This window comes from Sinocyclocheilus anshuiensis, unplaced genomic scaffold (genome assembly GCF_001515605.1).
Source record: "Sinocyclocheilus anshuiensis isolate Anshui unplaced genomic scaffold, SAMN03320099.WGS_v1.1 scaffold637, whole genome shotgun sequence".
Lineage (NCBI taxonomy): Eukaryota > Metazoa > Chordata > Actinopteri > Cypriniformes > Cyprinidae > Sinocyclocheilus > Sinocyclocheilus anshuiensis.
In genome coordinates this window covers 525,044-536,043 of record NW_015539816.1, presented here as the reverse complement: position 1 = coordinate 536,043, position 11,000 = coordinate 525,044, and the positions used below count along the sequence as shown (strand labels likewise).

Below are 11,000 nucleotides of genomic sequence, written 5' to 3'. Positions count from 1 at the left end.
TCTCACGGATCCTTTGAAGTCTGATTAAAGTCTGGAGAATAGCCAGATTCAAAACCTCCAGCTTAGATTAAAAATTCAGCGCTTTCCCCCTGGAAAAGTTGGACAATACATAAAAATGCAGAAGCGCAGAACGACGCAAACATAACAAATATGTCTGTGAATTTCCGGTCAAATTAACTCTCTGTCCATATGGAACTAATCAGCATCCGATGCCGTGAATCACTCTTAATGGCGCTGTCTCTAAAAGTGGTCCGCCTAACACAAGCATCATTAATCAAATTACACATCTTTAAAAAGAAGCTGCTCTAGTCTGGTCTTTGTTTATTGGCTTGATTTACTGTACTCCCTCACTATTAAACCAGACCAATAACCTTTCAAATCTAAAATCCCTCCCCGTCTCAGACTGGGCCAATCGGAACACAAAGACCACCATCACTGTAGCTCTTGTGGCTTTTAAACATACACAGGGTCCTCGTAACAATGAACACGGACCAAGAGAAAAACAGACAGATCAGGCCACTCTAGCGGGTAACAACTTAACAGGTGTTACTGTTTTCTCCGCCACTATGTGGGAACTGAATGGCTTTCCTGTAATTGGCGATTTTTCGTGAGCCTGGTCATAAGAGTGGGACCAGGAGCAGTGCTTGCTGAATAAATTGTGACTAAGTTCGCCCCCAACTTTTCCAAGCACAATGACGTTTAGAACGAAGCTTTGGCCTTTCTTTGTGCTCTCGCCTTGTTTTCTTAAGGGAACTAAATCCACTTTGTCAGCAGTTAATTGGAGGATGCTGCTTTTCTATTATGCAAATAGGAAAAGTTTTCACTTCATTTAAACAGAGCCACCTCTTCCGTTAGTTAGGGGTAAATGAGTAAGAAAAGCCCTTCAATGCCCCTGCGCTGTTCCCACACCTGCCTAAAGAGACATTTCTATCAATGATATTCAGACTGGGTGGTAAGGTTCATGAAAACATGGAATCAGAGATGTTAATAAGTTGTATGGAAGCTTGTTTGTTGCCATACTTATATTTCCTTTTGAATGGGGGATATTTATGGCATTTTGGCAACCAGAAACTTGAGACGCTTGCCAGATTGTAGGCCTGTTTTTGCAGCCACATTTAAAAAGGATTCACGAACAGCTTGTAACACTCCAAAGAGAAAGGAAAACTTGAAATCGCATCATATGACCCCTTTAATACTTTTTTAATTAATGTATAATTTATGATATATAATACATTTAAATAATTATTTTTTTTTCAACTTGTTCATATATCTTCTTCACATCTGTCACCGAGGGTATAGGGGTAAAGGGCTTAACCTGTTTACAGTCTGTGATCTTTCTGAAAGAGGAAACACCTGTCTAGACCACACGGAATCCCCCGTCCTTTCTTTTCTACAGATAGAGAGAAAAGGTCAGCAAAAACAGACAAAGCAACACAAAGGCGGCGGTTTGTGTTTTGTTTTGTTTTAACGGCATGTGAAAGTGGGCGCCTGCTCTTCACTAAAGCAGGGGGAAAATGCACTACATTTTCACAATTTCAGTTTTTTCCTCTGTACTGTCAGGGAAGAAAAATCGCATTCCTCTCAGCAAAGGAAAGTATAAAAGGGACGAGTTCTATAAATAAACCAGAAGGAAACGTAAGAAAGCAACAAAAGAGCAAACAACTGAGCATTTCCCTTGAGTATGAAATTGTTCTTTTGCACAGATCTGCACAGGTACATTCACGTGGTTGTTAGTACAATATGGTTATGCCAAATGCCCTTGTTTGGTACCATTTACAAATTCAAACATGAGGCTAAATATTTAACTAAAGTGTCTCGACTTTCATAACCAGGGTTCAAAAATAAGAGAAATTTTATTTCTGTTTAAGTTCAGATTTGCACTTGCCCTGACAATATTTGCAATGGTCCCACTAAAAAAAATAACAAAAACAACAACAAAAATTGTATATATTTTTTTATTGTAGATACATTTATTTATATTGTGCTTGTTTTTTGCTAAATAAAAAAGTTTTTTTTTTTTTTTGCTCAATTAAAAGTTTTAATCTTTTCTATATTAAAAACACGAATGCATTTATTGATTTATTAACATTTTTGCTCATTGTTGGTAAAAAAAAATGTTTATTTAAAAGTTATTTTTAATCTTTTCTATATAAAAAAACAACAAATAAATAAATAGATTTATAAAAGTTCAGATTTGCACTTGTCTTGACAACATTTTAATGGTCCCACTAAAAAACTAACAACAACACCAACAACAAAAAACTTATGTCTGTCTGAAATAGATTAATGTAGATACATTTATTTACATTGTGCTTGTTTTTGGTAAATACTTTTAATTAAAAGTTTCAATCTTTTCTATATCAAAAACGAAAATGTATTTATTGATTTATTAACATTTTGCTTGTTTTTGTTAAAGAATGTTTATTTAAAACTTCAACTGGCCCAAAACACTCTCACATTGGCTCCCGGCTATCAGACCTTCCTTATTGCCGAGCCATGATAACTAATCCAAAAGGACACAAATGGACACAAAAAGATAAAGAAAAGCTTCCTGGCCCATATCATAAGTGACAGAGATGATTTTAATTGTGGCAAAACAAAGCTTGTCCTAAACAAAAAGCAGCAAGCCTTTCCTATCCACTGCGATGACAGAACACCTGCTGTTGGATAAGACAGAAATCAAGTTTTTCAAAGCTGATGGTCACTATCTGCCATCCCAGTATCCTCTCTGCCTCCTGTTACCCTTTTTTATGGTGTCCAGTCCAGCTGTGTTCCCCATCTGTCTGCCGAATAGATTCCTCTCACTCAGTCTTTGGATGCTGTAATCTTTTTATTGTTGTTTTATACTATAAACATTAAAAGCCGGGAGAGCAGATGGCCCTCATATCGTCCTGCAGCTTTGATGAAAAGGCACTAGAGCAATATGGCTGAGAGGCAGAGGGTGTGTGTCTGTGTGTGTTACCGTCACATATAGCTTACAGAAACCAGCAGGTGTGAGAGATGAAAAAAATCAACTTACGCTTAGGAAACAGCTAAAAGTTGTCAAAAAAGTTGACGATTCTGTGCAGGTGCCAGTCGTGGAACAAATGTTTATTTTTTTCGATTTTATTCTAGTGAACGTTTATATTCTCCTTCACTTATTCCCATGCCAAAAGTAGCTAGACTAAAACTCATTAGAATTTCTTTGGCTAATGGAGAGAATAGGAGGAGGTGCGAACAGGAAGGGATGAAGACATAATTAGTTTCCTTCTCCACAGGAGACGGTGCGTTGATGAGACAATGAACAACAGAATAATGAGGAAAAGGAGAACTTTTCCATCATCTTCTGGCCTTTAATCAAGTAAAAAAGGGCCAGTCCCTAAAAAAGGGATGCTATGATGTATCAAAATATTACGATTAGTCTGATTTAAATCAATAACAAAAAATTTATCAAATACAATTTTCATACTGTACCATTTAAAACAATTGATTTGAATGTTTTATTTTTTATTTATTCACACAAAATAGTATTATTATCCATAACATGAACATAATTATCAGCTTATCAGTACAAGACAGATTTTTTAAGCTGAAATTATATTATTATGTGATAAAAAAGAGAGACTTAATATGAGAGATGTTAAACTAGCACAGTTTAGGTTGCCAGAAACAATGTTCAACAATACATTTTCAGCCAAATGCTATAATTGACCAATCAGAGTCAAGAATTCCAGACAACCATTTAATATAAGGATCCATTCCATACTTTATCACCAAAATGTGTGTATATGTATGATTCCTTTACTATGAGTGTTTGACAAGCTTGACAAGGCTGTTCTAAAGAAGTACGATATCAGATGTGCCAGGCCGCTGCTCAGTTTGGCACACAGATTTGTGTTTGTCACACAGGCAAAAGACAGGGTTAAAGGATTTGCCGCTCTACAGCTGTATTTCACATCCAAGCACACACACACTTTAAATGCACATGCACGCAATTTCTCTCTCACAGTCACACATTTTAAGTGTGAGCTGTTAAGGCGATGAGTTTGTTCTTGAGTTGTGGTAGGTTGAGAAAAGCTGTGGTAGGCAGCTGGTCTCGGGCACCGCTGACACATATCTCAATTCAGTCACAAACTACCACACTACCTCCCCTATGATTCAACCCTTCTGCAGCAGGAAATGAAACACTCTACCCCAGAACAGCCTAGCACAGGGACACATGTTGCATGTAAACAGGAGGACAGAGTGACACAGGTGTGTTTGTTTGTATTTGCGACTGTGCTTGTGTGAATTTTTTTCCAATATGCTTGGCTAAATACTGTGTCAGGTTAAAACACATGTCCTGACATGTTGGTTGTGTTCAAAAGTCCAAAGGCATAATGAATACATTTTTTAAAAAGTAAAAATGGAGTCATAAATTGGAAAAAAATATGTATATAGGCCTAAATCCATTATATGTTTCTACTTGCTATTGTTATTTCCTATGTAATAGCATTGCGTTTCAACAATTCTTTTTTTTTGTTAAATGGATATAAATATCTATATAAATGTATTATTATATTTTAAACAAAATTAGATACACATTACCTCTTGTATTCTGTCTTCACGCAAGAAAAAAACGTGCTAATACAGAAGTGTCTGACTGCTTCTGGGTTTAAAATATCCTCATAACCTCTTTATATCAGACTCATTGTGAACTGAAACAGTTTTCTCAAAGCCTCTATGAATTATCCAGTCAGAATGTTCAATTAACACCTGTCAGTTAGAACTGGCCGTTAATAACCACCCGCCACGAAGGCCATCAGCATTATGTGACGCTTCCATTTTTGTTCCAATTTAAATTTCTCTGCTGACAGCACATCTGAGGACGTTCAGGTGAAAAGTCTCAGAGAGTTCAGAAGGTGGTGACAATAACAAGGAGACTAAAGCCTCCAACTTTTATGCAAGGTAGGCATCTGGAACTCGAAAAAGATTGATGCTAATTTGGAAAGTGTCTGATACTCGTTTGCTCAGATAGAGACAACGCATTTGATGGCAAAAAGCAGGGGATAAAAGAAGTGGGGGGGGGGACTTTGTCTGAAAACTTTGTTGCTTGCCTCACAGGAATCTAAATAATTGAGCGAGTTGGTATCCGCTCGTCTGACAGAGAGAAAAGATGACTTTGAGCAAGAAGGTGGTGGAGGGGAAGATTGAATAAGAGACACAGAACAATGAAGTGAACCCAAACACCTACAAGTTATGCTTTTCATACCTGCCACAGTCCCTCACTGAAACAAATGATGAAAAATTAGGTTTTTCTTTTATTTTTTACTTTAAATGCTAGTAAATAAGTAAAAAGAAACAGCAAGTAACAAACTGTAATCGGGAAGTCGTGGCCTAATGGTTAGAGAGTCGGACACTTTGGTAGGGTTAAATGCAGAGCACTAATTCCAAGTATGGGTCACCATACTTGGCCACATGTCACTTCACTTCACTTCACTATAGTAATGTGAAAGGGCTCACTCACTGTAGTAATTTTGAAGCAGAAAGACTGAAACAGTTTTTCTTGTAATATATATATATATATATATATATATTCTCTGTGCCTACAAAAGAAGTAGGAATTTCAATATAACTGATTTTCTAAATAATTTTTAAAATCAAAATAGTTAATAAAAAATTATTTTAAATTTAACTAGTATTTTAAAATTGCTTTTAAAGCCCTACATTAACATAATGTTGTTGTAAATTAGCATTATAAGTACTTTTAAGTAAGGTTGATCTGGAAAATCTCTGAATAGCCAGTTGCGATTGATTCCACTTGTCGAACGCTAGAAGGTCCTGCTCACATTCAATCCAACTGGTCCCTTCAAGGTGGTTGGCAAACTTCCCCTCCATCCCCTCGCTCATGCTGAGAGACAAGTGTAGATCTCTCTTTCTTTTTCTCTGTGTCTGTCTCTCTCACTTCCGTGACAGTGGCCAGTTCAGAAGGACACACTGGAGCAGTGGCTGCTGGGAGTCTGCAGTCAGTCAAGCAGAGAAGATTCTGGGGGATTTGGGGGGCTTCGTTTGCCACCAATAAAAGGCTTGCAACAGGATCCTCACTGAGATTAATGACCTAGATAGGCCACCGCAATGCCATTTAAATGGGAAAGTAATTAAAGTGCACCTTCCATGAAAATTATTCATTGCTGACGGATTGGGTGACGGACGAATCGCGAGGCATTTCACACAATGCCACAGGTTAAGTGCCCAGAGTAAGGCCGCTGAGGCCACTGTGAGCCAGACCACCAGCGATTTAACCACAGCTGTTGAATTGTAATGACCGGTCCAGCTCTTATCAAATTACCACAGATGGAATTACCAAAAGAGGGAAGACAGAAAGAGAGAGAGTGGCTCGGGAGAGAGAGAAAGGCCTCTCAGGTAACATAAAACGGCATACAAATGCTACAAAAGAGGCTTGAGGGATCCGCTTAACTAGAAAATTACACCACCTAGCACTGGCCGACTGGGAATCCCGGGAATCAATCAATCCATTCTGTTTAACGTCCCTGCCACAGATTAGGATTTTGCGGAGATCAATCAATGGACTTATTGTTCCCCAAAGTGTGATTCTTCTCAGGGGTATTGAGCGGGATCCATTTTGCAGTGATAATGTGTCGAAAAAGTGGCCGTATTAACTACGAGAGAAATGCCGGGAGGATTGTCTTTCAGTCTGGGGCATGAGTATGCTTTTTCACACTTTATAACGCTTGGCGCGACACATTTGGATGACGCTTGAAGCTTGCAGAAGAAAACAAGCTCGTTAGGGTTCTCAGAGTTCAGCTTCATTTGAAGTATCACAGTGTTTATTAGAAATGATTTATCTGTGGACATTGTTTAAAATCAATGCGCCTTTGTAATCTTTAATCAAAAACATACAATATGCCACTTGAGCTCACAGCAAACAGTAAACAACAATGATCCAGTCAATTTTTTTTAGTTCGAGAAGCTGTATGTCACATTAGGAAAGAAAAAATCACAGTTACAGGTTTTTTTTCTGACTTTAAAACACGTGGAGCGACAAAACAGTTCCTGCTAATGCGACCAGACTGCCCTGAACAAGAGAGAACATTTTCTGTTATTTTCTTCAGTCGTGCAGCTCGAAACACAAAGGTTCTTGAGATCAAAGTACAGTGCGAGCTACAGAGCGTTTCTCCTCAAGAGATGAGAGGAAATAACCCGACTGGAATATAGTAGCATTGGAAAAACTGGGCTACGTATGGAATCCATGTGCCTCAACTAATAACATTTCTTATTTAAAGCCATTTCCCCTCTAAGGCAGAAGATAAGAGCAGTGTAGTGGAGTACAGGGTTAATGTGTTTCCCTATCAAACACTTAAACAACTTTGCAACACTTTGCAACATCCTAGACAGAGTGAGCAACAGTCAGAGGGAGCTATCAGCGGGCAACATGCACATCGTGCTCTTCTGACATGTAACCTAAGCATTAAAAATCCATTTCCACAGCTTCTCGCCTTCCCTCGCTTTGATTCTGTTTACTGCGCATGCTGTTTGCATCTAAAACGTGCGTCTCACATCTGGCTGCTGAATTCTGCGGCATGGAAAGGGCTGTTCGGTGCCTGATTCCACACTGTTTTCCTCAGAAGGACTCTCCTGAATAAATATTAATGGTTATGCTTTGAGCTATTTCCGTTCAAGAACATTGGGAAGAACAATGGGTGTTGTTTAGACAGACACACAGAGAGATGAAGCTATTGATATATAAAAACTAAGGAGTGAAGGAAAGAGAGAGAGAGAGGGCATCCGAGAGCATCTCTACAGAGATGTCAAGTGACAATAGAATGCTGATTGAAATGCTCTTCACCAAACTTCCCATGCAGTCCTCTAGAAAAAGGAAAAAAAAGAATTGCCATTAAAGAGAGAGAGAGAATTCACATTCGTCTGCAGGGGGGATGGCAAGGGGCGTCAATGAAGGAAAAAAGAGCGTAAAAAAAGAAATGATGATGATGAACCTGCCGATACAGAAGCAGTCGCTATTTAAAACCATTTCATGGAGAGCAGGGAAGTAATTAGGCTTTGGAGGAACAATGAGAACTCTGAGTAGCCACTCTCTCATATGGACACATCCCTTCTTCTGCTCTCTTTTTGTCGCTTATTGTGTCACTCAGAAGTGGAAGGATAATTAAAGAGAGGATTCCTGAATTCCTCATCAGATGCATAGCCATCTGGATTCGGGCTCCGGACCTTTGCTTTCTGCTGTCCTTACCGTTTCTACTCCTACACTTGGTGCCTGAAGCGCCGACTTATTCTCATGCAGATGGAGATGAGAGACGAGAGGGTCTCACCCCCCCCGCCCCTTTTCACCCATCCCTTGTTTTCTCTCTGCCTTGTCTTTCTTTGGTGCTTTTCTGCTGTTAAAGTTATCGCTCAATATAACATTCAAAAGTTCAGGGTCAGTACCTTTTTGTTTGTTTTTTTAGTTTTTGAAAAGTCTCTCCGCTCACAGTAAAATTATTACAGTTTAAAATAGCTTTTCTATTGTAATATATTTAAAAATATATATTTATTCTGTCGATGGCAAAGCTGAATTTTCAACAGCCTTTAGTGTCACAAGATCCTTCATTCTAATATGCTGATTTAGTGCTCAAGAAACATTTCTTATCATTATCAATGTTGAAAACATTTGTCCTGCTGCTTAATATTTTTGTGGAATTTTTTCATGATTCTTTGAAGAATAGAAAGTTCAAAAGAACAGCATTTATATGAAACATAAATCTTTTTTTTATATTATAAATGTTTTTACTGTCACTTTTGATCAATTTAATGTGTTCTTGCTTTTAATTTCTTAAAAAAAAAAAATAAATAATAAAAATCATAATGACCCCAAACTTTTGAACATGTATTATAATATATTTTTATCATATTCATCAGCAGAGGTGGGGAGGGTGGTTTTATTTTGACAGTTTTGATATAAGAATAATACGAACTGATGAATTTTTTTTTTTTTTAAGATTTATTTTTGGCATTTTCGCCTTTATTATGATAGGACAGATCAGAGCTGACAGGAAGCAAAGTGGGAGCGGGAACGGGAAAGGTCCTCGAGTTGGGATTCGCTCTATGTCAGCACGCTGCCCACAAGGCTAAAACTGATGAATCTAAAAAAAAAAAAAAGTATTTATTAATGTACATCAGATCAATTTTAATTATTGCTCCTCACCCCAAATGCTCTTCACCTTTCTGTTCTCTCTCTTTATACTCTTTCTGGTATCCTTCCCCAGGTAATAAGACTTGGGAAGTGCTTAAAAGATGCTATTTTTTCTACTCTGAAGGCCTTGATAAAGTCATCAGTGTTAATGAGTGTCCTGCTCTGTCTGACCGGCCGGCAGCTTATTGTTTCAGGAAGCTCCATTCTCACCCATTATGAAGTAGTCATCCATTGCCGTGGTAACCCAGGGGTAAAATTGCGCCTGTAAGGCTCTGGCGAGCAGAGAATTGAGCATGCTCAGATAGGGTTAAATTTTCCATCTCGGCTCTAAACAAGGGGCTCATTGTCCAGGGCTCCTATCGGTTTGCCATCACAGTGAGCCTGTTGTATTCAAATTGAGCCTGTGCTTAATTATTAAAGGTGAATTTTTAAATATATTAGTAATTGAGTGGGCAACCATTTCGTTTTCATTCAAATGTGGATACGTGCAAAGCTGGAATCAAGGACGTGCAGTTGATTTGTCCATTTGGTAGTCCTGTATAATTAGACAGATTTGCCTGACCACAAACAGACGCATTTCTTAGAGGGACTTAGAAGATGGATACCTGTATTCAAAATGAGCTGAATGAAGCGCAAAGAAATGGTCATTGAAATTCTGTTGCTAATGAAAAAATATCAAAACTAAAAGAAAAAGGAGAAAATCCCAAACGAGCCAACCTCACTAAAGCTACATTCATATGTGGTTTGGAATCCAATTCAAATCGTATTCTTGGAAATCAGTTTTAGTCTGACCGGTCAGATCGGATTTAGCGTAGCTTTTTCACGTTCTCACGCCATGTAAAACACATCAGAAGTTTCTGTATAAATCTTTGCAGAAATAAGCTTGTGTTGTTGCAAACTGCAAGTCAAGCGGAAAAAGACAATATACTGCTAGTATAAGCGCCTCTTTGAAACCAGCAGAAACGGCAGCACGGAATAAAGTCGCACATTTCAGCTTCCTTTGTTTCTGCCGCTGCCTCATAAGACGAAATATAATCCAGTGCGACTGCAACATGTTGTCATGTTGTTAAGACAACATCCATATTGCAAACTGTGAGGACACTCCAAATGCGACCTTCGAATGCGACCTTCTTTCACAGGAATTCGGAGGATGCATGAGGTGTATCCTTCGCTGCTAAAGATAACCCACAATTATTTGCGTCGCCGTGAACAACCATCATTAATTTAAAAAATGCCGGCACCGGCAGATGTACACACAAGCGCAGATGTGGTGTTTACAACTTACCTTAAATCACCTCCGGTTAGGGCTAGACAATAATTCAATATCAATATGTATCGCACTCTGAAGGGAACCGACTGTGTTCAGAAAAGTTTCGATGGCATTTTTATTTATCTGATAAAGTAGTGTTCATTAGCGGAGCTGCTTTGATTACAGCCGTTACCAGGGAAACCGATGTTTCTGCCGCTCTCAGCGCCTCCTGCTGGCAGAGAATCAGTTTGCATTTTCAATAATAAGCCCGTCTCCAGCAACGTTTTTGTTGTTGCTTATTTTTTGTTTTGTTTTCTGCAGCAACTCAGAGCACTTTTCATACTCTGTATCCTGGATGAAGCACATTTGTTTCAATCTATAAGAATAATCAGCCTACACTACCAGTCAAAGGTTTTTTAACAGTAAGATTTTTATTGTTTTTTTAAAGAAGTCTCTTCTGCTCACCAAACCTGCATTTATTTGATTCAAAGTACAGCAAAGACAGTAAAATTGTGAAATATTTTTACTATTTAAAATAACTGCTTTCTATTTGAATATATTTTAAAATGTAATTTATTGCTGTGA

The 11,000-nt window shown here is 38.2% G+C and overlaps 1 protein-coding gene across 1 annotated transcript in view; it reads right to left on the bottom strand.

Annotated features, from left to right (window-relative positions):
- The window catches only part of epha7 (eph receptor A7), a 101,018-nt gene that overhangs the window by 51,592 nt on the left and 38,426 nt on the right, over nucleotides 1-11,000 (bottom strand). The window lies entirely within an intron of this gene.